Below are 25977 nucleotides of genomic sequence, written 5' to 3'. Positions count from 1 at the left end.
GTGCTGAGCTTGCGTGTCAGGTCTCGTCTCGATGAACCATTCGATGCACTGAGATGTCTCCTGTGGAGTCGTCATTTGCTTTTACCTTAAACCACCAGACATTCAAATAAAGAAATCTTCATGAGTTTCTCTGTCATATAAAACAAAGGGCATCGTTGAATCATTTGTGGTACTAAATATAATTATTTACAACCAAATTAGGCCAGATCATTTTAGAACACCATATACTGTATATATATATATATATATATATATATATATATATATATACACAGATATATTGTTGCGGATATGAGGATTGAGGTTTTTTTTATTGTGTTGTATTGTATAGTAAATGGTTGTGAATTATTGGTTTAGTCTGAGCCCTCCTTGCTCCAGTGTGTATAAAGGTCAAAGGGCGTTCCAGTAGTTAATTCCATAAAGCATACATTTAAGGACACTATAACACCCCTGTTCAGTAGTTTATTTCCTTATTCTGTGTATTAGGTTAAGGCTTTGTCTTCCATTAAAATGACACTCCATTGCACCAAGTGAAATAAGATAGATTCCCTTCATTCTTCATTCCCATTCGCAAAACCTCCATTTCCCCTTTCGTCATGGCCAAGCCTCGATTGCCAATATTACATCCCCTCCAAAACCACCATTGAACATGTGCTCGGGTCGGGGAAGAAAGGCGTGCCCGCCCATCGTCATCAAGGGCGGAGCCAGAGGGTCGTGCGACCAACCAGGGCCGAGGTGAGCACACCGATGGGCGTGTCCTGAAGGCCGGCGGCTTGATCGCCGGAGGTGTTATAAAAGCGCGTGCTCAAGGTACTGCGTAAGAAGATCCAGATGAGCTTTGAAGAGAGAGAAGGTTCAAGGTCAATTACAAGCAGTTGCGCCAGAGACGGCAGACGCGTCCTGAGGTGAGCCAGAGAAGCAGCTTTGGCTCCACAACCAGCGTTGACTCCACCAGGCAGCTTCAACCCGTTACCCCGCGGGAACCAGATAGCGGTGGCATCGGTGGCCGTCGAGGTCCAGCCGACGTCCCATGCGGGATCCAGCCCAAACCATCTGCCCCAGCTGAACCTTCCCATTCCTCCTTCCAGCATTCATTCCTGCCATTCCATCCTTCTTGTGTACGTGAGTTTGTTCTGTTTGTTCTGTCCTGGGTATTTAATTAAGTTTGTATAAGCTAGTATTTTCACTGTGTCACCTGCTTTTTCCATGTTCACTGTATATAACTTTGACTGCTCCTTTTGCTTGTGTGTGTAAATAATAAATCCCGTTACTCTTCTGTACGTCTTCTTCTTCCTCTTTACATTCGGTCGCTTTAGAGGTTTCCAAATTGTATATATGTGGCGCGATCCAGCCAACGTTCGGGAATCGGGTTTAGTCGGGGAAAACTGTTCGGCCGCGGTGCCTCCGCTCGGCAAACAACATCCTTAACCGCGGGCCGTAACAATTGGTGTCAGGTGTGTCGGATTCGGACCTGGGACTAAATTTATTTAGCCCAAATTTTGGAACACCAATTGTATTATTGGCGTAACAATTGGGGTCTGGGAGTGAGATATGAGGCCCGAACCAAATTTTAAAAACATCTAGACAAAATTTGGTCAAAATTTGGAGCGGCCGAAATTTGTTTTGTTTTACAAAACCCGAATTTTGAAATCGCGCCATGGCTGGCAAGGCGACGGGATGTCGGTGGGAGAGATAGACGGGGTAGAATCGACCCAGGACCTCGGAGAAATGTATGTGGAGGAAAGAGAGGAGGAGAACATTGGCAATGTGGTTGAGGAGGTTTCAGGCGTGCAAAATGGCGCTCTCGCACACGAGGTTACGGGCGTGCAAAATGGCGCCTCGCACATGGCTACGGCGACCGCGCCCGTGACCGTAGCAGCGCCACCGGTGGATTTGAACCTTTTTATGCTGCAAATGGGGGCCCTTATGGACAAAATGGGTGAGCAAATGAGGGAAGAAGCAAGGGCTAATAGTGAGCGAATGGGGGGCGAAATGGGGGGCAAAATGGGAGAAATGGGGGAGAGGCTAGAAGCAAAAATGGGAGAAATGGGGGGCCAAATGGGGGCAATGAGGGACGAAGTGAGGGGTACCGTTGAGGGGTTAGACAAGAAATTTGAGGGGTTAGACAAGAAATTTGAGGGGTTAGACAAGAAATTTGAGGGGTTAGACAAGAAATTTGAGGGGTTAGACAATGGGATAGAAGGGGTGAAACATGGGTTAACGGGGGTGGAAAATAGAATGGCTGCCCAGGAGAATCAGATAGAAGGGGTGAAAAATGGGTTAAGGGGGCTAGAAGATAGAATGGAAGGCAAATTGCGGGAAATAGGGGAGCAATCTGCCCGAGAAATTAAACAAATGGGAGAGCAGATAGAGGAAGTGAAAATCGGGGTAGAAACCAAACTGGATGCTCAGAGGGATGAATTGGGACAGATGAGGGCGGCATCTACAAAAGAGAGGGAGGAGATGAAGGAGGAGATACGACGAGGTGTAAGTGAGGAGGTCTCGGGGGTACGCGAGGAGGTAAAGTGAGGTGAAAAGCGTATGGAGAAAGAGGTGAGAAATGGGATGGCTAGGTTGCAAGGGGGCATAGAAGACCTGACGCAGGAGGAGGAACAGTTGACAGTGGGACAGACGGAGTTAGTGGAGCAGGTTCAAAGGAACACTGCGGTACTAGGAGGGTTAAAAGCGACACAAAACGACATTAAAAATGACTTGATAGCGACACAGAGGCAATGTCAGATGGTACGTGAGGGACTGACAACGAGGTTGGACGAGGTGACAGAAGTAATGGAGACGAAGGACCGGGAGGTGAGGACGCACATAGAAACGGTCAAGGTAGCCTTAGAGGACGAAATTGAGGAGACGCACCCGGAAATAAAAGAGGTGACGCAAAAGTTAAAGGAGGTGGAAGAGGGGGTGAGTGAAATTAAGAAGAGACGGACGGAAACTAAGAGAGAAATAAAGGAGGAAGTAATGGAATATGTGCAAGGTCGGTGGTCAAATCGTGATGTTGTGCTCACTAACCAAATAAAGAGTTTGCAGGTGGCGAAGGAGGTGCGGAGACGAGGTGCCAAGGTGAGTGGCGATATACGAGGAAATGTATATGATGTGAGGGGAGCTTCAGTCGGCTTGGGGTTGATTTGGATCCGGGTGTTCGTGAGAGGCCGTTGGTGAAGTGTGCGACAGGTATGGTGTGCGAAGGAGGAGGTGTGCGAGAATGTCCGACTCTGGGGTGTGTGAGGAAAAAGTGCGCGCCGAGGAGTGAGTGTGCTGTCGCGAGTGAGTTGGTCGTAGCGCGTGTGCGAGGGAGCACATGGAAGCGCGTAGTGAGGAGTGTTACAGAGGATGTAACGAGAGAGTGTACACCTGTGGTGAGTGCTACGGAGGAAGTAACGGGAGAGTGTGCGCAAGAGGATGCGCGAGAAAGGTGTGTAACGGACGGGTGCATGAGGAAAGAGTGCGCTGTCAAAAGTAAGGGAGAATGTACGCCTGTGGTGAGTGTTACGGAGGAAGTAACGGGAGAGTGTGCGCAAGAGGATGCGCGAGAAAGGTGTGTAACGGATGGGTGCATGAGGAAAGAGTGCGCTTTCAAAAGTAAGGGAGAATGTACGCCTGTGGTGAGTGTTACGCAGGAAGTAACGGGAGAGTGTGCGCAAGAGGATGCGCGAGAAAGGCGTGTAACGGACGGGTGCATGAGGAAAGAGTGCGCTGTCAAAAGTAAGGGAGAATGTACGCCTGTGGTGAGTGTTACGGAGGAAGTAACGGGAGAGTGTGCGCAAGAGTGTGCGCGAGAAAGGTGTGTAACGGACAGGTGCATGAGGAAAGAGTGCGCTGTCGAGAGTAAGGGTGAGTGCGCTGTCAAGAGTGGTGGTGAAAGTAGTGAGAGTGACATGGAGCGTGAGTTGGTTGTGGCAGGTGAGAGAGGATGTACACCTGGAATGGAGGGATGCACACCTGGAATGGTAGAGCGGGTGTGGGAATGCACACTGGAATTAGTAGTGAGGCACGTGGTTGGGTGTGCGAGTGAGAGCACACCTGTGATTGTCACAGAGGAGGTGACCAAGGAGGGGGCGCGAAGAGGTGTGTTGGTGAGGTGTGCGAATGACGAGGTGTGCAAAGGTGTGCGGTGGTCAGGTGTGTGACCAAGTCTGTGAGCGAAAGAACGAGTGCAATAGCGAAGTACACGGGGTGTACGGGCGGCGTTGGAGCACCGAGCTCGGTGAGGGTCAAAGGGGTAGCGTATGCGTGTGAGCATGCAGGTGTAGCATCGACGGTAACCGGGTTAGCGGTTAGAGCGACTTATAGCCGAAGCGGGCCCTCGGTGAGCGCCGGGCAGCTTCGCGTGCCGCGAGGACCAGCGGGGATCCGAACCACGGCGGTTTTGAAAGAACAACCGCACGCGATCCACGCCGGGCCGCGCTTTGAACGGCCGCGTCCGTGCTCCACTAGGCGGAGCGGGCAGCCCGATAGGAAGGGTCGTCATGGCGACCCCTTTTTGTTGAGGCGTTCCGGCAGGTCGAGATTGGGCCATTGGATGGCTCCGTGCCGAGGTGGTGCGTGGGATCTCGGCCCGAGTAAACCTCCTTCCCTTCACCGAGTGTCGGACGCATCCAGCCGCTGGCACCAAACAACCCGCATTCATTGCTCGGCTTTACGAAGCCGAGCTTTACAGATGAATTGGCGCACCGAGAGGATCTAGTAAGTAGACGGGTGATGAGGTTAGTGTTTTGGACCCGAAATTAGAAAAAAAAACAAAATTTAATGATTGGCAAAGGATTGGCAGAGTGATGATTGGCAGGTTGGTAGTGATTGGCAAATTTTTGATTGGCTGAAATTTGATGTGCAAAATTGGTAGTGGGAGATACCCGATGTGGTGGGATGGCAACTCTGTCATCCCTCACAGCGGGGGCAAAGGAGCACTAGTCTTATGGGGTTTATGGCAGTGAAAACTAGCCCGGGAGGGTGAGGATATAATGTAGGGATCTAGAGAAGATGACCTTAGGTAACGTTAAGATTAGGTAGTGACAATGATTCCGGTAGTGGGGACGCAGGTAGCTTAGTGTGGATGATAATGACGTGGTATGTGCTTAGTTTAAAGGGAAGACGGGGAGCACTAAGTTAGCAGGGCAACAGTTAGATGAGATGATGCCGTGTGTGTGAGGATCGGAAGTGTATTGAGCAGGGTATGAGTAAATGATTGTGAGTGTGAATTGTGGTGTGATTGCACAGGTGTGCAACTGGACAGGTGAATGGAGCAGTGTATGAGTGAGTGATAGTGATGTGAGTTGTATTGACCGAATGGTCCAGGAAGGAAGGAGGGTGCAGGTGGCACCAGGTGTGATTGCACAGGTGTGCAACGACAGGTGTATGGAGAATGGTTGTGTGGAATAAATGGTATGGAGTATATGGAGTATTGGAATGGATGGTCGTGGAGTGAGTATGGTGGAAACTATGGAGTGGAGTGGATGGTGCGAAGGTGTGAGTGGGGGAAGGATGGACCCCCATCACGAATACCCGGGAAGGGTAGTGTAAGTGTTAGGTAGAGGGAATAGGTAAATTGTGGTTGGATATTGGCATCTGTGGTGCGGGTGAAAGAATGGTATTTGGATGGGTGCATTAGTGTTGTGGAAATGGCTGGGCGTGTAGCCTGTTAGTGTGTGTAGTTGGTTTGGGCACTCCACCACTGTGAGGATGTCGGCCAGGTGAGGCCGCAGGTGGGCTCTGGGAGCCGGTAGAGTTGTTGTGGATGGGGCCCGAGGATCCGGAGGACGGACCCGGGAAGCCCAGTGCCAGAGGGCACCGAGGGGTGACAGAGCCAGGAGGGGCCTTCCCCAGTTAGATAGGTTAGGGTGAGGAGCTAGGTAAGCTCAGGTGGCAACTGCAGTGGTGGAGGTGTGCAGGTGGGTAGACCTGCTGGGAGAGCTAAACGCCCCAGTCCTGAAATTGTGCAAGGGCACAGGGAGTTGAATCGGGGGAGTGAGACCCCAAATTGAGAAGCACCACAGTTTGGTCAATGGGAATTGTTTTTTTGAACCCATAGTGTAAGTTGGCCAATGGATTGGCAGGGAAAGACCCCGGGTAGTGTAAAGTGTGTTAATGTCATTTAGAGGATAGTTAGGATTGAAGTCTCCTCGCACCATCTACATCCACTCACCTGGGGTGATGAAACTCCACACCATGCCATGTTTTATTAGTTTTTATTGTGCAAATGTTTGGAATGTGAGACGCATCATGACATGGGTGTGACATTGTGCTTTGTTGTTCCATCTCTTCCTCCTTATGAGGATTGATGATGAATTGGGTGAAGGCAAATTTTGGTTAGAGGGATTGTGGAGACGAATTTGGTGTAGGGGAAAGATGGGGAAGATGTGACAGTCGCGACGGATTTGTAAATGTGTAGATTTTTGTAAATATGGGGTAAGGGCAAGGGTAGTGTGGGTGACAGGGGGGGTGACGTACGGTAGGGACGAGCTTTCTCACTTCGCTCTCCGTACGCACTTCGCCTTGCATTGCCTTATTGATGTGTACCCTTGTGACCTTACCCCTCGCTCATCTGTCTCTCCCCCCCCTTTGTCTCCCACATGAGGACCTGAGCACCACTGGGTGCTGAGGGGAGCATGCGTGAGTCCGCCATTGTGCGCCTGGAACTCCCAGAACCAGCTGTCTGCATCGATGCACCACATTATAGACCACATGTCTGTGGCCGAGCACCGCTGATGGACCCCATGGGTTGGGGCATGGCCCCTCTGCTGGAACCGGCCATGAAGGCCCGAAATCTTGCTGGCGGACCTTGGCCACAGGGCGCCGATGCCCCACAGGTGAACCACACTAGTCGGCCCTGTGGGCCATAAATAAATAAAAACATGGACACGTTGGGTGCATTTTATTGTAACAAATAGGCCGCCAGCAAAGGAAGATGACAACATCTGGAAGAAAGCAAATAGCCAGCAGAGGGAGCCGAAGAGCAAGAGACCACCTGCAGGGTTAGGGGTTGTTGATTTATTTTTATTGATGAACAGTGATGACTGTGCACCGATTGGTGCTTGAGGGTGTGTTGGTGCGTTTTGGGTGCTTTCATGGTGCGTCGATGCAGAGCAGACTGTCTCCCCCCCAGAAAGAACAATCACAGGTCCTGGGTTGCGTTTTGTAAATAAAAGTAGCGTCAATTGTAAATAATGCTCCCCACCGTCAATGTATAGTTTGAAGACCATTCCGCAATTCGGTTAGCTGTGGGTGTGAGTCTGTTAGGTAGGGTGCAATGGAGCAGCGGGACATATTTATTTATGTTTTAAAACTGTCGCACTCAGGGTCAGGTTAAAAGTAGAGGGAACTACACCTACGTGTCACACTAAGTTAAAGTTATAGGCCCGGGACGTGCCTAAGAGGAGGAGGGTGCAGTGTTGCGGCTATGAGGATTGAGTTTTTTTTATTGTGTTGTATTGTATAGTAAATGGTTGTGAATTATTGGTTTAGTCTGAGCCCTCCTTGCTCCAGTGTGTATAAAGGTCAAAGGGCGTTCCGGTAGTTAATTCCATAAAGCATACATTGAAGGACACTATAATACCCCTGTTCAGTAGTTTATTTCCTTATTCTGTGTATTAGGTTAAGGCTTTGTCTTCCAGTAAAATGACACTCCATTGCACCAAGTGAAATAAGATAGATTCCCTTCATTCTTCATTCCCATTCCCAAAACCTCCATTTCCCCTTTCGTCATGGCCAAGCCTCGATTGCCAATATTACATCCCCTCCAAAACCACCATTGAACATGTGCTCGGGTCGGGGAAGAAAGGCGTGCCCGCACCTCGTCATCAAGGGCGGAGCCAGACGGTCGCGCGACCATCCAGGGCCGAGGTGAGCACACCGATGGGCGTGTCCTGAAGGCCGGCGGCTTGATCGCCGGAGGCGTTATAAAAGCGCGCGCGCAAGGTACTGCGTAAGAAGATCCAGATGAGCTTTGAAGAGAGAGAAGGTTCAAGGTCAATTACAAGCAGTTGCGCCAGAGACGGCAGACGCATCCTGAGGTGAGCCAGAGAAGCAGCTTTGGCTCCACAAGCAGCGTTGACTCCACCAGGCAGCTTCAACCCGTTACCCCGCGGGAGCCAGATAGCGGTGGCATCGGTGGCCGTCGAGGTCCAGCCGACGTCCCGTGCGGGATCCAGCCCGAACCATCTGCCCCAGCTGAACCTTCCCATTCCTCCTTCCAGCATTCATTCCTGCCATTCCATCCTTCTTGTGTACGTGAGTTTGTTCTGTTTGTTCTGTCCTGGGTATTTAATTAAGTTTGTATAAGCTAGTATTTTCACTGTGTCACCTGCTTTTTCCATGTTCGCTGTATATAACTTTGACTGCTCCTTTTGCTTGTGTGTGTAAATAATAAATCCCGTTACTCTTCTGTACGTCTTCTTCTTCCTCTTTACATTCGGTCACTTTAGAGGTTTCCAAATTGAATATCTGTGGCGCGATCCGGCCAACGTTCGGGAATCGGGTTTAGTCGGGGAAAACTGTTCAGCCGCGGTGCCTCCGCTCGGCAAACAACATCCTTAACCGCGGGCCGTAACAATATATATATATATACAGGGTGAGTCAGAAGTACCGCCCGATTTCTGTTTATATATATATATGTGTGTTTATGTCAGTTGATTGTTTGTTTGCCATTTGTATTACAGTGTGCAAGAAGGTAGAAATAAATGAATGACATGTATATCTAACCATTTATTTGGGGAAAATTATTACGGAAGTGTAAGTGGATCCCGGAAAGTGGATCGGCCGCCGCGGTCCTATTGAGTGGCTGGCACGCTCGCCAGACCTTACACCTCCAGATTTCTTTCTTTGGGGGCTCATGAAAGACCTTGTTTATCGTGAAAAGCCTCATACCATTCAGGGATTGAAGGCTCAAATCACTGCAAAGTTTGAGGAAATTGATATCAAACTCTGCAAGCATGTGTGCCACCCTGTGCCTGCTCGGCTGCAATTGTGCATCGATCACGAGGGAGGGCACTTTGAAAATTGCAAGTAAAACAGCTTGGTACACTTCCGTAATAATTTTCCCCCGAATAAATGGTTAGATAAACATGTCATTCATTTATTTCTACCTTCTTGTACACTGTAATACAAATGGCAAACAAACAATCAACTGACGGAAATATAAATATATATATATATATATATATATATATATATATATATATATACGAGCTGAGGTACCCGGCTTCGCCCGGGTTGAATAAGAATAAGACAAATATATGATGAAAAGAACATGTATATTTTAGAGCAATATCACAGTACATTTCCTACATGACGTTTTTTCAATTTTCAATTTCTCAAAACCTCTGGGTATACAACATTTCTGGTTTTCTTACTTGGTGCCAAGACATAAAGATTGCTTGGTTTTCCAACCCTCGAACAGCCCACGTACAGCTGGCCATGGGCAAACACTTGTTCTGTGAAGTTCAGGCCTACAACCTTCATTGATTGCCCCTGCGCCTTGTTGATGGACATAGCAAAACATAGCCTGATGGGGAACTGAAACCTCTTGAAGGAGAATGGAAGGTCAGGTGGAATAAGTGGTATCCTTGGAATGAATACGTTCTCTCCTCTGTATTGTCCTGAGAGGATGGTTGCCTCTAGGACATGCGGCATCATTTGCTGGATTGTCAATCGTGTTCCATTACACAGCTTTGGTGGATCAAGATTCCTTAGAAGCATGATTGGTGCTCCCACCTTGAGAATCAACCTGTGTGTTGGGAGTCCTTGAGGCTGAAGACGGTTGAGAAACTCAGTTGGGAAGTTTACTGCCTGATCTTCATCTGTCACTTTATCCAGAGAATCATAATTTCTTTCATGACCGGGAAGTTGGTGGAGGAGCAAATTGTTGATCTCTTGAACAGCATTGTTCTTGGGGGCCAAAATGGCCCTTTCGGCAAGCCATGATGAGTCCTGGAACTGGGTCTCCATATTGGGAAAGACCTTTTTGATCAAGTCATCTTTTGTTTCAACAAACTGTCCAAATGGTAGAGTTATTTGTTCGGATGCATCTTGAGGGTATATGCCATTGCCAGCTTTCAAAAGCTGGCTTGAGAACTCCCCTGCAGTGTTGTCACCAAGAAGGTGGACTCTTATGTTGGTATTCAGGGTAAGTCTTTGCACATGTGGCCAGAGGAGATAATAAGACTTGATACAGGCCTTGACTTGATCTGCTCTTGTGCCCCGTTGGATGACTGGGAGAGTCTGACGAAAGTCTCCAGCCAGAACAGTTGTCACACCACCCATGATTTTCTTGTTGTTGCGAATATCTTGGAGTGTTCTGTTCACTGCTTCGAATGCCTGCTTGTGGTTCATAGTAGCCTCATCCCAGATGATGATTTTGCACTGTTGAAGGATCTTGACGTTTGCTGAATTCTTGCTAATGTTGCAGGTTGGGGTATCTTGCTTGGTCAAATCCAAAGGCAGTTTGAAAGTTGAGTGTGCTGTCCTTCCTCCTTCAAGAAGTGTAGCTGCAATTCCACTTGAGGCCACAGCCAGAGCAATTTCCGGCTTTTGACGAACCTTGGCCAGGATGATATTAATGAGGAATGTTTTTCTTGTCCCGCCAGGAGCATCGAGGAAGGATATCTTGCCAGCATCATCAGCGCGGTCCGTGTCGTCGTGGTAGCGGACCGTCTCTCTCTCTCTCTCTCTCTCCTCTCTCCTCTCTCCTCTCTCCTCTCTCCTCTCTCCTCTCTCCTCTCTCCTCTCTCCTCTCTCTCCTCTCTCTCCTCTCTCCTCTCGTCTCATCTGCCTCGTCACCCGCTCATCTCTTTCTGCCTTGGTGGTCGACTCCTTCTCTCTTCCTGGCTCATCTGTTGAAGTAGTCCGCGGCGGTGCTTATATCACGCGCCTTGCAAATCAACCCGCGCGCGCTTCGCTCCGCCTACCGGTGAACACGCCTCGGCCCTGACTGGTCGTGAGGGTTCACCGGCACCTCCCTTCGTGACACGTTGATGGGGCCACGCCTTCGTCAGGGTATTGATCAGTTTGAACTTTTACCTGATGTTCACTTGTCAAATGCACAATTACAAATGAGGCCCGGTTTTTTAAACCATTAAAATAAAAAGTAGCCTATAACCACCAGAATTTTATGCTGATTCCGAATCTGTGTCTAAAACGTTTCTCCGATGTGTAGTTCTTGAGTTATAAGCGGACATCCAGACAGACACACACACACACACACAGACACTCCTCCTTTATATGTAGAGATATATATATATATATATATATATATATATATATATATATATATATATATATATATATATATATATATATATACACACACACACATATATAAACAGAAATCGGGCGCTACTTCTGACTCACCCTGTATATATACTTATATTATAATATACATATATTATAATATATACAGTGCATTCAAAAAGTATTCAGACCCCTTCACTATTTTCACATTTTGTTATGTTGCAGCCTTATGCTGAAATCGTTTAAATTCATTTTTTCCCTCATCAATCTACACTTAATACCCCATTGTGACAAAGAAAAAACATGATTTAAAAAAGTTTTGCAAATTTATTAAAAAGAAAAAACTGAAATATCACATTGACATAAGTATTCAGACCCTTAACTCAGTACTTAGTTGAAGCACCTTTGGCAGCGATTACAGCCTCGAGTCTTCTTGGGTATGATGCGACAAGCTTTGCACGCCTGGATTTGGGGATTTTCTGCCAATCTTCTCTGCAGATCCTCTCAAGCTCTGTCAGGTTGGATGGGGACCATCGGTGGATTGGGTTCAAGTCAGGTCTCTGGTTGGGCCACTCAAGGACCTTCACAGAGTTATCCCTAAGCCACTCCTGCGTTGTCTTGGCTGTGTGCTTAGGGTCATTGTCCTTTTGGAAGGTGAACCTTCGGCCCAGTCTGAGGTCCTGATCGCTCTGTTTCAAATTTTCATTGAGGATATCTCTGTACTTTGCTCTGTTCATTGTTCCCTCAACCCTGACAAGTCCCCCAGTCCTTGCTGCTGAAAAACACCCCCACATCATGATGCTGCCACCACCATGCTTCACATTTGGGATGGTATTGGGCAGGTGATGAGCGGTGCCTGGTTTCCTCCAGACATGACACTTAGAATTGAGGCCAAACAGTTCAATCTTGGTTTCATCAGACCACAGAATCTTGTTTCTCACAGTCTGAGAGTCCTTTAGGTGCTTTTTTGCAAACTACAAGAGGGCTTTCCTGTGTCTTCACTGAGGAGAGGCTTCCGTCTGGCCACTCTGCCATAAAGCCCAGATCGGGGGAGTGTTGCAGTGATGGTTGTCCTTCTGGAAGTTTCTCCCATCTCCACACAGGATCTCTGGAGCTCAGGCAGAGTGACCATCGGGTTCTTGGTCACCTCTCTTACCAAGGCCGTTCTCCCCCAATTGCTCAATTTGGCCTGGCGGCCAGCTCTAGGAAGAGTCCTGGTTGTTCCAAACTTCTTCCATTTAAGAATTATGGAGGCCACTGTGCTCTTGGGAACCTTCAATGGAGCAGAAATTTTTTTGTAGGCTTCCCCAGATCTGTGACTCCACACAATCCTGTCTCTGAGCTCTGCAGGCAGTTCCTTCGACCTCATGGCTTGGTTTTTGCTCTGATATGCATTGTCAGCTGTGAGACCTTATATAGACAGGTGTGTGCCTTTCCAAATCATGTCCAATCAATTGAATTTACCACAGGTGTACTCCATTAAAGATGTAGAAACATCTCAAAGATGATCAAGAGAAATGGGAGGCACCCGAGCTAAATTTCAATTGTCATAGCAAAGGGTCTGAATACTTATGCCAATGTGATATTTCAGTTTTTTCTTTTTAATAAATTTGCAAAACTTTCTAAAATCCTGTTTTCTCTTTGTCATTATGGGGTATTGAGTGTAGATTGATGAGGGAAAAATATAAATTTAAACGATTTCAACACAAGGCTGCAACATAACAAAATGTGAAAAAAGTGAACGGGTCTGAATACTTTCTGAATGCACTGTATGTATACATATATATGTATACTACAAGAGGGCTTTATATATATATATATATATATATATATATATATATATATATATATACTGTATATATATATATACTGTATATATGTATATATATATATACTGTATATATATGTATATATATATATACTGTATATATATGTATGTATGTATATATATATATATATATATATAGATATATATATATATATATATATATATATATATATCTATACAGTATATATATATATATATATATATATATATATATATATATATATATATATATATATATATATATATATATACCTACATACATATATTATAAACTACATATCCATATTGTCCTGTGGCTGGCTCTCAGTTAACACCGAGAGTACGCCACGGATGGCTAATCAAGCTTAATGAGGCGTTTCCAATCCAATGGCGGATCATACACGAGCAGTGGGAGTTTGAGGGAGAATGCCGCTTACCTTCACGGCCGCAGGTGTCTTCAACCTGAGAATCAATAAATCAACCCAAAACCGGAGTTGATGTACAAAAAGTAAATGCGGCTTTATTGCAGGACTCTGAGAACAAAGAAACGCGCCTGAAGAACTAAAACCTAGTTTGGGATCTCACTCACAGACTTCAAATACAAAACAATGGGAAGGATAATAAAATAAAACGTTGTGTTGGGTTCTGTGGTGTGTCTTATCTGTCTGGATGTCGGGTCCGTTTGGCAGTCCAGGCTCTGATGTTCGCGCTCCGTCAGGCCCACGTATGCCGCTGCCGGCAAGCCTCACGCCCCTGCGCGATCGCCCGTGAGGTCCCGTGCATGAACGTCGGGTAAGAGGATCGTCGGCGCTCCAAAATCTCTCCAACGCCCAACAAGCAGGGCAATCTCCGGATCGCAAGAGAAGAGGTCCAAACGGGAACGAGAAGAAAGGGCAGAAGGGAGGTCCAAGCAGGAAGGAAGCCAAAGCGAGAAGAGCAAAATGCCGGCAAGCTAGTTGTTTTATCGCTCGGCATCTGACGTCAGCTCTCCCTCTCTGCCAATCAGTGCGTCATTTCCTTCTGCTATTTCGCGCCTTCCTCACATCACCGGTGCTTCTCCTCCAATCAGTGACCTGCTTCTAGTTAGTGATTTTGCGCCTTCCGCACTGATTGGCCGAGCGAGCTCGCCTTTAGTGTCACGTCATCATGTGGCACGTCCTTCATCTTCCCTACCCTCCAATCAGCGACCTGCCTCCAACTCGCCCCTTCCCCCCTGTCAATCACGAGTTCTCCTGGGCGTGGCTCTCGGCCTACCTGTGCGATGTTTGTTTTCCATGGCGTCGTTGTACGCGGCCGTTTCCGGTCTGTTTATCCAAAGTCATTGTGGCGGCGGGGGAATTTAATTAGTGTGTGCACTAATGGATATATCTGCTGTATGTGATGTGTTGCCATAAGGGACACCGGAATGATCACAGAGGTTTCACATACAATGGAGTTAGCATAATCCCTATAACCATTTATCATGCCCCATTCCTCATAATGGGGACGAAGATACACCTTAATCTGAACAAAACGCCTAAACAGAAATTACAGATGAGGTTTCCTATCACGACAGCTGAAGCATGATACCTATGCAGATCTACCTGGATCTATATATGCCCTACCCAACCGACATACCAATATATTATAATATACATATATTATAATCTCCATATACATATATTATAATCTATATATAAATATATTATAATCTATACATACTGTACATGCATTATAATATAATATATGTATATATAAATGTCAACGGCCTGAACACGAGAGGGTATTTCTCCAATGGCCTGAATACGAGTATATATCCATACATATACATATATATACAAAAATACAGTCGCGGCCAAAAATATTGGCACCCTTGCACTTTTTTCAAATAACACAAAAAATAAGTTTAAATTTACAAAAGGATTTGGTCTCCACAATTTGTTATTTCACTGTTAATATTACAGAACTTCTGTTTTTGATTCAGAACTTAATTTATCCTTTTAAATCAGAAAATAAATTGAAATGGCATTGACAAAATTATTGACACCCTCGACTAAATATTTGGTCGCACAGCCTATGGACAAAATAACTGCAGTCAAGTGCTTCCTATAGCCATGAATGAGCTTCCTACACCTCTCTACTGGCAGGTTGGCTCACTCTTCTTGAGCAAATTGCTCCAGTTCTCCCAGATTTTAAAGGTGCCTGCTCACAACTGCTGTTTTCAGATCTCCCCACAGGTGTTCAATGGGATTTAGATTTGGACTCATTGCTGGCCACTTCAGAACAGTCCAGCGATTTGTCTTGAACCATTCCTGGGTGCTTTTAAAAGTGTGTTTGGGATCATTGTCCTGCTGCAAGACCCATGACCTTTGACGGAGACCCAGCTTTCTGACACTGGGTTCAACATTGTGCTCCAAATTGCCTTGGTAATCTCCTGGTTTCATGACGCCATGCACACATTCAAGGCACCCAGTGCCAGCAACCCCAAAACATCACTGAACCTGCTCCATCTTTGACTGCAGGGAAGGTGTTCTTTTCTTTGAAGGCTTCATTTTGTTTTCTGTAAACATAGAGATGATGTGCTTTACCAAAATGCTCTAATTTGGTCTCATCTGTCCACAGGACATTCTCCCAGAAGGATTTTGGCTTGTTCAGGTGTGTTTTTGCAAACTCCAGTCGGGCTTTCTTATGTCTCTCTCTCTCTCAGCAGCAGTGGGGGCCTCCTGGGTCTACTTTCATTGAGGTGGTGACGGATGGTGTGAGATGACGTACCTTGTGTCTGAATGTCAGCTGGAATCTGTTTGGCAGTTGATCGAGGTGTTTTCTCCACCATTCGAACAATCTTTCGGTGCTTTGTATAAAGGAAAATGCTTGACTCAGCTTTATCTGGCCCTTTTTGTGGGAACCTTGACAATTTCGTAAAATCTCCTAAGGAAAATAACAGCCTTGAGGAATGTTGCAATATGGATAGTGTCCTAGCTTTCCTTGCATAGGCAGTTCTCCTGACAAAATAAGAGAAGAAACAAACCAAGGTTAAATTCTCAGAAATGCCTCGTTTGCCGGAATGATTATCTGATCTCGCCTGCACATAAAAGCAGGCTCGTACACATGTAGTCAGAGAGAGTAACAACCATCTTGGTTGCCATAAGCCTTGATGCTTGATTGACTTCCCTCCATGATCATGCTTGGTATTGAATAAACCTGCTTCACTCTTCTGGACGATCTCGACCTGAGTTCGTTTACCAACATTTGGCGCAAGGCGAGGGGGGTTGACAAGGAGGACGAAGAAGGGACGAACCTCGGAGGGAAGGAGAGGAGAAGCTGGCAAACTGATTGCTAAAAGGTGAGCCATTTTTGCGGCTGATGGGATGGTTCCAAATTAATGCTCTTCTTCCTCGCCCCGTGTGCGGCTCGTCCCTCCTTCACCTCTCTTGCTCAGGCCCACGGACAAATTGTAAGTATGGGTGGTTGCCCGTGGAAGCAGTGTTTACTCATTACCGGGAAAGGTAGGGGTGGGTCAGTCAGAGGAGGGGTGTGTGAGGCCCGGGAAGAGGGATCCCAGGATCAAGATCACTCCAATAAATTGGAAAACTGACCAAAACCCTGAGTGAAGCATGGCCAGAGGAAGGATCCTTTAAGTTAGCGGCCGTAGAGGCACTGGGCGAGGAGCTGGAAAAAGCCTACCAACAGAAAAAGGAAGTGCACTGGAGGGAGTACTCACAATTAGGAACTCCAGGGAATCCATGGACACGGGGAAGCATAATTAACAGAGTGGCCAGATTGACAGAAGGCTAGTTTGAGAGAAAGCCTTCAAGATGTGCAGGATACCATAAGAGGTGTGAGAAATATGCTGCAGGCAGCACGATAGGTAGTTAACCCCTTTTATGATAGAAAATTGAGTTGGATCGGGCACTCAAAAATTCAAATGAGAAACTTTGAAGGGAGAGGGAGAAGGGTTCCAGGTGAACGCAGAGGAGGTCTTTCCAATGAAGCATGAAGTCAGAGGAGGTTTTCTCCATGCCAAGGAACCATGTAAGAAATGCACCTAACTTCACTGGGGGGAAACTATATCGCTCGTCTTGGGGGTTGTAGTAATGGAGTGCTGTGTGCACCAAGTGTGGAAAATGTTCCATAAATACTGCTCATCAATTTGTTTATGGAAGGTGAAGAGGTCGTGTACATGTTGTGTTGGTGTTGTTGTATTGTTGCAGATGTTGCAGTGTTACAACAGGTGAATTGTAACAGGTGTTGTATTAACAGGTGGATGGAATTGATGAATTTGTCGACATCATGCTTGAATGAGAGAGTGCGGCAGGATGAGGTTGAGGGGAGGTGTCATCATTCAACTGCTGTAGGATGGGATCATCGTGAGTTAAATTGAGGCATTCTGAGATATTTTGGACTTTTATGGTTTTATAATCAAGGTGAGGATGGAGGGTCAGGCAGTGTTTCACTGCATCTTGTATTTTGGTGAACAAATTAATTGCACTGTGCTAGATTGATTCATCCTGGTGTTATCGCAGGCAGGATAAAATGAATGCTCGGGATGATGAGCAATTTGCATGCTCCAGGATGCGGCATATTGGCTAGCTGTATGATTGTGCCTGCTTGCCTCTGAGCTATGCAGCCTGGGGTTGAATATGGGGTGTTTGTGAAGCTCCGAAATACATTGTTTCAGTTTGCATGATTCGGAGTTAGGTTGAATTATGGCATTTTCGGTAGCAATCGAGGTGCGTAATTAGCATTGATCGAGCGTTTGTACAGGGTTTGGGAGAGGCGCTGGTACGTGTAAGTAATGCATGACGTAATGCACCATGATTTACACCGTGCCAGGTGGAGGCTCGGGTGTTGCTGTTGACCGGACACCCATGGAAGATCGGGAAAATAATATTTTATGTTGCTAAAATGCTGGATGCATTTTGCCATGTGGGAAAATTAAAATTGTTAAAACTCGGGTTCGCAATGAAGCGAGAATGGAATGCACACATTTAATTGTGCATTCAGAATACTAGAAGTCGAGCGATCATTGTTCTGACTATGTCCGAGCGATCGTCGAATTATGCTTTGAATTTATCTTGAGCGCACTGTACACAGGGATCTTGTAAAATAAAGTTGCGATCGGCTTTTGAAGTTCCGCGGTGAATTCAGAAATGGGAACATGGAAAATCGGAACTGTCGTTCACTGGCAAGCATACGTAATATGTAGATGGGCTGCAGGAACTTACGTGCCAAAGTACTCTTGGAGAGAGATATCGTGTGGAAGCGTGAACCTGTGCAAGTGCCTCTTTATGAGATAGGTGTGTGGGAGGTTCAAACAGTGGCCATGCCGACCGACACAGAGAAGCAAGTGTGCACCGGTGAAGGAGGAGTAAAAGAGGTGACACGTGCAGACTTTGGGGTCACGTGCTGAGGAGGGCCAGGTGATGAGCAGAGGTTCAGACGACAAGGTGCGGACGTGCCGCTGATGCCGTTCCCCCTCTGGATTGCGATGGCAGAGCCAATATTAGTAGTGTTAGATAACAGAGTTCGATGTTTTGTTTTAACAAGTCAATGAACGCTCACGTGAGGTGCAGATGCAAATTAACCAAGACACAAGTGTGTATGGTGGAGTGGCTGGAGGAAGCTGGACAAAGGTGAGTGGAGAAGGGTGGAAATGATATGAATGAAATAAATGAAATGGATCTTGGTCGGACGGTGGCCATTGCAGGTACGTTTACACAACCTTTACAGGAACATTTACACAATGTTGCGGGAACATCTCCAATGGCTTGATCTCTGATCATCAATTTGGTTTCAGACCTGATCACTCTACACTGGACATGCTGCTTCTGCTTTCTCAACAATGGATGGAGGTCTTCAATGCCAAACAGGAAATTAGAGCTGTCTCCCTTGACATATCAAGTGCCTTCGATACGGTCTGGCACCCCGCTCTGCTCACCAAACTCTCCTCCTTTGGTATCCATGGAAATCTCCACGCATGGCTGGCAGACTTCCTCTCTAGTCGTAGTCAATGTGTGGCCCTGAATGGGTTTCTCTCATCTCCTCTTCCTGTTCAGCCTGGAGTTCCCCAAGGCAGTGTTCTGGGCCCTGTGCTTTTTCTGGTCTTCATCAATGATCTCTCTGACTCTCTTGAAAATCCTCTCTATCTCTTTGCTGATGACTCTACTCTCTGTCGCTCCATTCCTCATCCCTCAGATCGGCAGTATGCAGCCTCCTCACTCTCTGCAGACCTGGGCAAAATCACAGACTTGGCAGACAAGTGGAACATGTCTTTCAATCCTGACAAATCTCACACTCTTACGATGTCTCTCCGATAAGACCGACTGGACAACCCTCCCATCCACTTTCTGAATAATCCTCTCCAATAAGTTCTGTCACTCAAGCTTTTGGGTCTCACTATCTGCCATGATCTTTCCTGGGAAAACCACATTTCAAATCTGGCCTCCAAATCCAGTCGCCCACTGGGCATCCTCCGTCGTGCGAAGTCCTTCCTTGGCACACCTGAGCTCCTCACCACATACAAGGCTTTCATCCGCAGCTCAATGGAATACTGCTCTCCCCTCTGGGCTGGTGCTCCCACCTCACACCTAGCTCGTCTTCGCGCTGTTGAAACCAAAGCGTTCAGAATCATTGGAATCTCCCGCGATGAAGCTAAGTCCAAGGGCCTTTCACTCACTCACCGCAGGCAGGTGGGTGGTCTTTCCGTCTTCTACCGACTCCTCTCTGGCCTTGCCCTCCCAGCTCTCTCTGGGCTCTGTCCCCCAAATATTCCTACAGGTCGCACAAGATCTGCCTGCAACCCTCTTATGGTTAAACTGCCAAAATCAAGACTCTCTGCTCACCTTCACTCCTTCATTCCTCTTTTCTCCCGCCTCTGGAACAAACTCCCTCACTCTCTTCAATCCCACTCCACCCTCCAGGTCTTTAAAACATCTGTTCACCACCATCTCTTATCTTCCCCCATCGAAAACATTGATCTTTTCTACCCCCGCTAATTTCACCCCAAATCTAATTTTTTTAAATACCAACTTCTGTCCTGGAAGTCCTTGGTGTCCTTGTGTTTTATACTTCTCCCACCCCCCCCCCCCACCCCCCTTCCCACGCCTCCTCCCCCCAAGCCTTCTCCCTCCCACACATCTCCCTGCTCTCAAATGTTGTGTTTGTGTGCTTCCCCTTCACCTCCCATCTTGTCTTCCACTCCCTCTTTTTATATATTTTGTTTGTCTGGTTGATTTGTTTGTGAAATAAATGTTAGCTCTTTCACGAGCCTCGATTCAGTATACAAAAAAAAAAAAAAAAAAACGTTGGGTTTTGCTGACGTTTCCACAACGTTTTATCATAACGTTGGGTAAACGTTATTGGCGCTGAGGAAGCGCCTCTAGCGATTGACTTCCAGCCAGTGTAACGCTAATTCCTGTCACAGGAATTCTGAGATCATATAAGTGGGCGTGGCAGTTCCTGATTGGTTCGTGTTGGGGAACGCCTTCTCGCTGCCGACGTGACGTAAATTCGCACACGCGCACTGGTGATTGGCGCTGAGGAAGCGCCTCTAGCGAATGACTTCCAGCCAGTGTAACGCTAATTCCTGTCACAGGAATTCTGAGATCATATAAGTGGGCGTGGCAGTTCCTGATTGGTTCGTGTTGGGGAACGCCTTCTCGCTGCCGACGTGACGTAAATTCGCGCACGCGCACTGGTGAAGCTTACTCGATCCCATATTACATGTACTTTCATTGCATACAAATTATACTTCCTCCTAGAAATTCCATGCCCGAACCTCAGCGCAATCCAAGAGGATTCACTTGTTATAACTTTGCAGCAACGTTTTATAACGCCATTGCAGGGACATTTACATAACGTTTTTTGTTTCATAACTTAATGGTTTAATATTCAGATATATCAATAAAAACAGGACACTGAGATTTTGTTTGTGACATTTATTTTGTACTTTTTTTTTGTGTTTTTGTGAAAAATGAAGAATTGAAATTTGATATTTGAAAAAACAATTGTAATTTGAAAGCAGGTCGGCTGGGCAGGTCGATGCTGTTCTTCACAAATCACCATCATCGTCACACCTGTAGTCCATTTGCACTACATGAACGATAAACCTGAAGCAGTCGACATCTGAAAAAAAGAAAACATCAATAAAAGTGCTTATTAAATTATCAAGAGGGGAGAGAATAATCATTCTTCATAATCATACCTCGATACGGTCAGCTAAGGTGGGCCAGCAGGGGCACATACACATACACATGCACTCATGCAGCAACTACACCTGGATGCGTACATACCCCCACCCCCAGCCAGTGAGAACGCAGACTACAACAGCAACACCTCCACATCCAGAATCCACAGCACCAAACAAACATGGTGGAACACTCAAACACCCACCTTTATACCCTTCACCACTCACCAACAAAACACACCAGATCATTCATACACACACATACACACCCATACACACACATCCACACACATACACACCCATACACACACATCCACACACATACACACACAACACCAACCAACCACCTACCCTTCCAACATACACCACTCAACATACAAAAACACACACACCCATGCAAAAACACACACCCAATGCGAACCAACAACAGGTAAAGTGCGAACATATATACATATATACATACACTAGCTTGGCTCGGGTCGCTACGCTCGCCTCACCACGCGTCGTTTCTGAGGAACGGGCTTATTTTAGCTGAGGATAATGACTGTACCTGAGTTGCTGTGTTGTCATGATTTACACCAATCATAATACAAACAATTATTTTGTACAAATGTATTTGTTGTGTTTGTGATATTACATTTTTATAGGCAATTTAGGTTGAAGATTTAGGTTGAATGTTTTTTTTTCAAGAAAGAACCCCTCAGCACATACATAGGGGAGGGGTAGGTGCAGACTGGAAGTTTGGGACGATTACACCTCACCACCACATAATTCAAAACACCTCACCACCAAGTAATTTAAAACACCTCACAGCCATAAAACACGTAATAAAAACATCTCACCACCACGTAATTCAAAACACCTCACCCCCATGTAATTTCAAATACCTCACCCTCACGTAATTTAAAACACCTCACGCCCACCTAATTTAAAACACATCACCACCAAGTAATTTAAAACACCTTACCCCCATGTAGTTTAAAACACCTCACCCCCACCAAATTCAAAACACCTCACCACCACATAATACAAAACACCTCACCCCCATGTAATTCAAAACACATTATCATCATGTCATTCAAAATACCTTACCATCATGTCATTCAAAACACCTCACCACCACGTAATTCAAAACACCTCACCACCACATAATTTAAAACACCTCACCACCACGTAATTCAAAACACCTCACCACTACGTAATTCAAAACACCTCACCACCAAGTAATTCAAAACACCTCACCACCACGTAATTCAAAACACCTCACCACCAAGTAATTCAAAACACCTCATCACCAACTAATTCAAAACACCTCACCACCACATAATTAAAAACACCTCACCACCACGTAAACATAAATACCTCACCACCACGTTATTTAAAAACACCTCACCACCACATAATTCAAAATACCTCACCACCATGTGATTCAAAACCACCACCACGTTATTAAAAACACTTCACAACCATAGAAACAAAAGTTTGAGGGAGTAGTTAAGTGACAACACAGACACTGCCCAGAAATGTAGATATATAGATAAATGACTGTACCCGAGTTGCCGTTTTGTCATGGTTTACACCAATCATAATTCAAACAATTATTTTGCACAAATGTATTTGTAATATACGTGATATTACCTTTTATAAACAATTGAAGTTGAAAACTTAAGTTGAAAAAAAAAATTTCCCCAAAAAAATTCCCCCCAAAAAATATATATATATATATACAGTATTTGGAAAATTTTCAAAAAATACCCTTATGACATACCGACGGGAGAGATATGTGCATACCAGAAGTTTGGTACGATTTCACAAAAGTTTGAGGGAGTAGTTCAGTGACAAGACAACACAAGATAAGACAACACAACACAAGACAGACACTGCACAGATATATATATATATCCCCATCTCACCAGTTTTTACCCCAAATCCACTTTTTTGAAATACCAACTTCTTTCCTGGAAGTCCTTGGTGTCTTTGTGTTTTATACTTCTCCCCCCCACCCCCCTCTCAACCAATATCGTTACAATTTTCCCCACGCGCACGTATAGGTTATATATATATATATATAGTCAAAGCCGTCTATAATGACCACTCAAGGTAAACGGCGAACATGGCCTTTATTTATATACAGGTGACTTAATATACAGTAAATCATTTATTTTCACAGCGAATGACAGGCTTTTCTTGTCATTACTTGTAAAATATTTCCAACAAGAAAAGAGAGACATTTTACCAGCAAATTATCAAATCTGTATTTGTGATTTAGTGTTTGAAGTAAATTTCATACCAGTACAGATGAAAGAGTTCAAAAAATAAATGGAGAAAAATGACAGGTGATAGAACGGTAATGGAAACAAAGAGAAAATGTGAATCTACAGCATGAACGCTGGGGACTATTTACAGCAGAAAACAAGACTTGAAAGATCAAGAGCAATCTTTATCTGATAGTCTTGGGGTTCAGAACACGGCTGGATGGTGGTGATGTTGTCAACTCTGTTGTTCTTAGAAAATAACGAGATTATTCATCAGACAACATTCTCAAAGGTTCACTTAGGGTCAGCGCAGATGTTTCTTATACCTGGATTTCTAAAAGATCTCTGGAAGCAGCAGCGAACCAAAACTCCAACATCTGTTCCTAAAATTGTCCTGGGTATGTATTTCTCAGTCACAAGAATGCAGACATGCAAATAAATCATGAACGTTTAGAAGAAAAGTTTTTACGGCATAGCCCATAGGGCAAAGCCGTCTAGAACAGTGTTTGTCCGTCTCTATGTATGTCCCCTCAAACGTATACCAATCAGAGCTGAGAATCTGGTCACATGGCAAGGTGATGTCATTACGTCTGGTGTCATTACGGCGGTACGGCAGCTGACTCTCCACACTGGCATTTTGAATCCAATTTGTTCAAGCCGAACATATCGTCGAACCTGTCATATATCACAATCGCCATGCTCTACCTTGACGTTTTTCATTCAGTGTGAAACACCAACAAACCGATTGTTAAAATGACAATCAAATATCGAAAGCATCGGCGTTACGTCTCTTGCAACAAAACGGTATGTATAGGCCTTAGGCTTTATGCCTAACTCCGGACCGTTTCGGACAAATTAAGCCCAGGTTTCTTAATACAGTAGTGTATCATTTCAGTAGTATCGTTTTCGTAATAGTAATAATAATAATATAGTAAATATGACAATAACACTTTAATCCCAATGTCGTGAATACAAAGTTAATGGATTGAAGCGGTGTATGGTTCATGAATCGACGATAAGCGGTGTACGGACTAACAACCGCGGGAGTAAGGAATTTGCCTCGGTTTTTTGATAGCATGTTATTAACCAAATACTTGTGAGGTATATAGATTACAGTAGATCTTCCCTCAGTTCTGTAAGTAAAATTTACCTCACGGATATCAGGATTCTTCCAAATTTTTTGTTCAATGTTATAAACAGCATAAGCGACTGTTTAAAAAGCGAATCATATGTGTTTGTGGTTTATAATATTTTACAAGCCTGGTTACGCCGCTTAGACTTTTGGTCTTGTTTTTTTTTTATCCCAGATAGTGTTCAAGAAAATTATTCGAATTGCTAGAGATGGACTACTGCCTTTATAATGTCAGTTATTGTGGCACGACATGATTCGTTCATTTATTATCCGATAATATGACACAAATTGGTTGTAAATGTCTTATGTCATGCCTTTGGGAGTTCAGGGTCCATGGCTATGAAACACGTTTGTTACCCCACGCGCACGAAGCGAAAAGTGGGGTTAAACAATTGCTTCACTTCTGTTTGTCTGTCTGTCTGTTCTTCTGTCAACAAACGTCAGTTTATGATCAATGTAATGTAAACTATTAAAATCCAGGCTTCACCACACACCTCCACACTTTTGGTACTTTTTTCTCCCATTTGTGGAACTGCTTTTCAAATAATCCCACTTCTTCCCTCCAGGGCTTCAGTTAGGTGCTCCTCCATCCCACTATAACTATAAGATTATTATTCTTGATCTTTTTTTCTATCCCATGAACCCACCACTCTTCCGTGAAGGTTACTTTCTTTCATCCCCTCCTCTCTCTTTTCTTTTTCTTCTTTGGTTTATTCCCTTGCTTGTTTCGTCCATATGTGGCTTTACTGCCCCACTATCAGTTCCTTGCCTTTTTAACCTCTCTCATCTTGCTCATCCATAAGCCGAGATCTTTCATACAAAAAAATGAAAAAACGAATATACCACGTAATATTTTTTCTTTCCTCCCCGAAATTTGTTTTGCTTCCAAGATATCAAATCAGATATGAATGTTAAATATTTGGGGTGCATGGGTCCATGGGGCATGGGTCCCATGGGGGTATGTACATTAAGGAAATAATTTTCATCCAATAAAATACAAAGAGAGATCATAATCAAGATGGCAGCTGTGAGTCATGCATGTTTCACATTATGCAATTGTACCTGAGTCTGGGAATGGGAGTTGCCACTCAGGAATGTAGCGGTGAGACGTGCAATGCAACCTTGTACACCGTGACTGAGGTGTAGGACATCGCGACAGAGTAGCGGAAGCTGTCCGGGACCCATGCACTGGCTTGTTGGTTTTGCAATTTGAATTCCAGACACAGAGTGGCCTCCATGATCTGCCAAGTATGGAACGAAAGTACGCCTGTAGGCCCCACATGAAACAAGTCAGGAAGAGTGGCCGCCTTGTATCTTGCATCACACCTTGTAAGCGCGGCACTAATTGGATGCGCTGCATTAAAGACCAATCTTGTCCTTGAAC

The sequence above is a fragment of the Myxine glutinosa genome, chromosome 2 (genome assembly GCF_964187855.1).
Source record: "Myxine glutinosa chromosome 2, kmMyxGlut1.1, whole genome shotgun sequence".
NCBI lineage: Eukaryota > Metazoa > Chordata > Myxini > Myxiniformes > Myxinidae > Myxine > Myxine glutinosa.
This window is presented reverse-complemented; position numbering follows the sequence as displayed.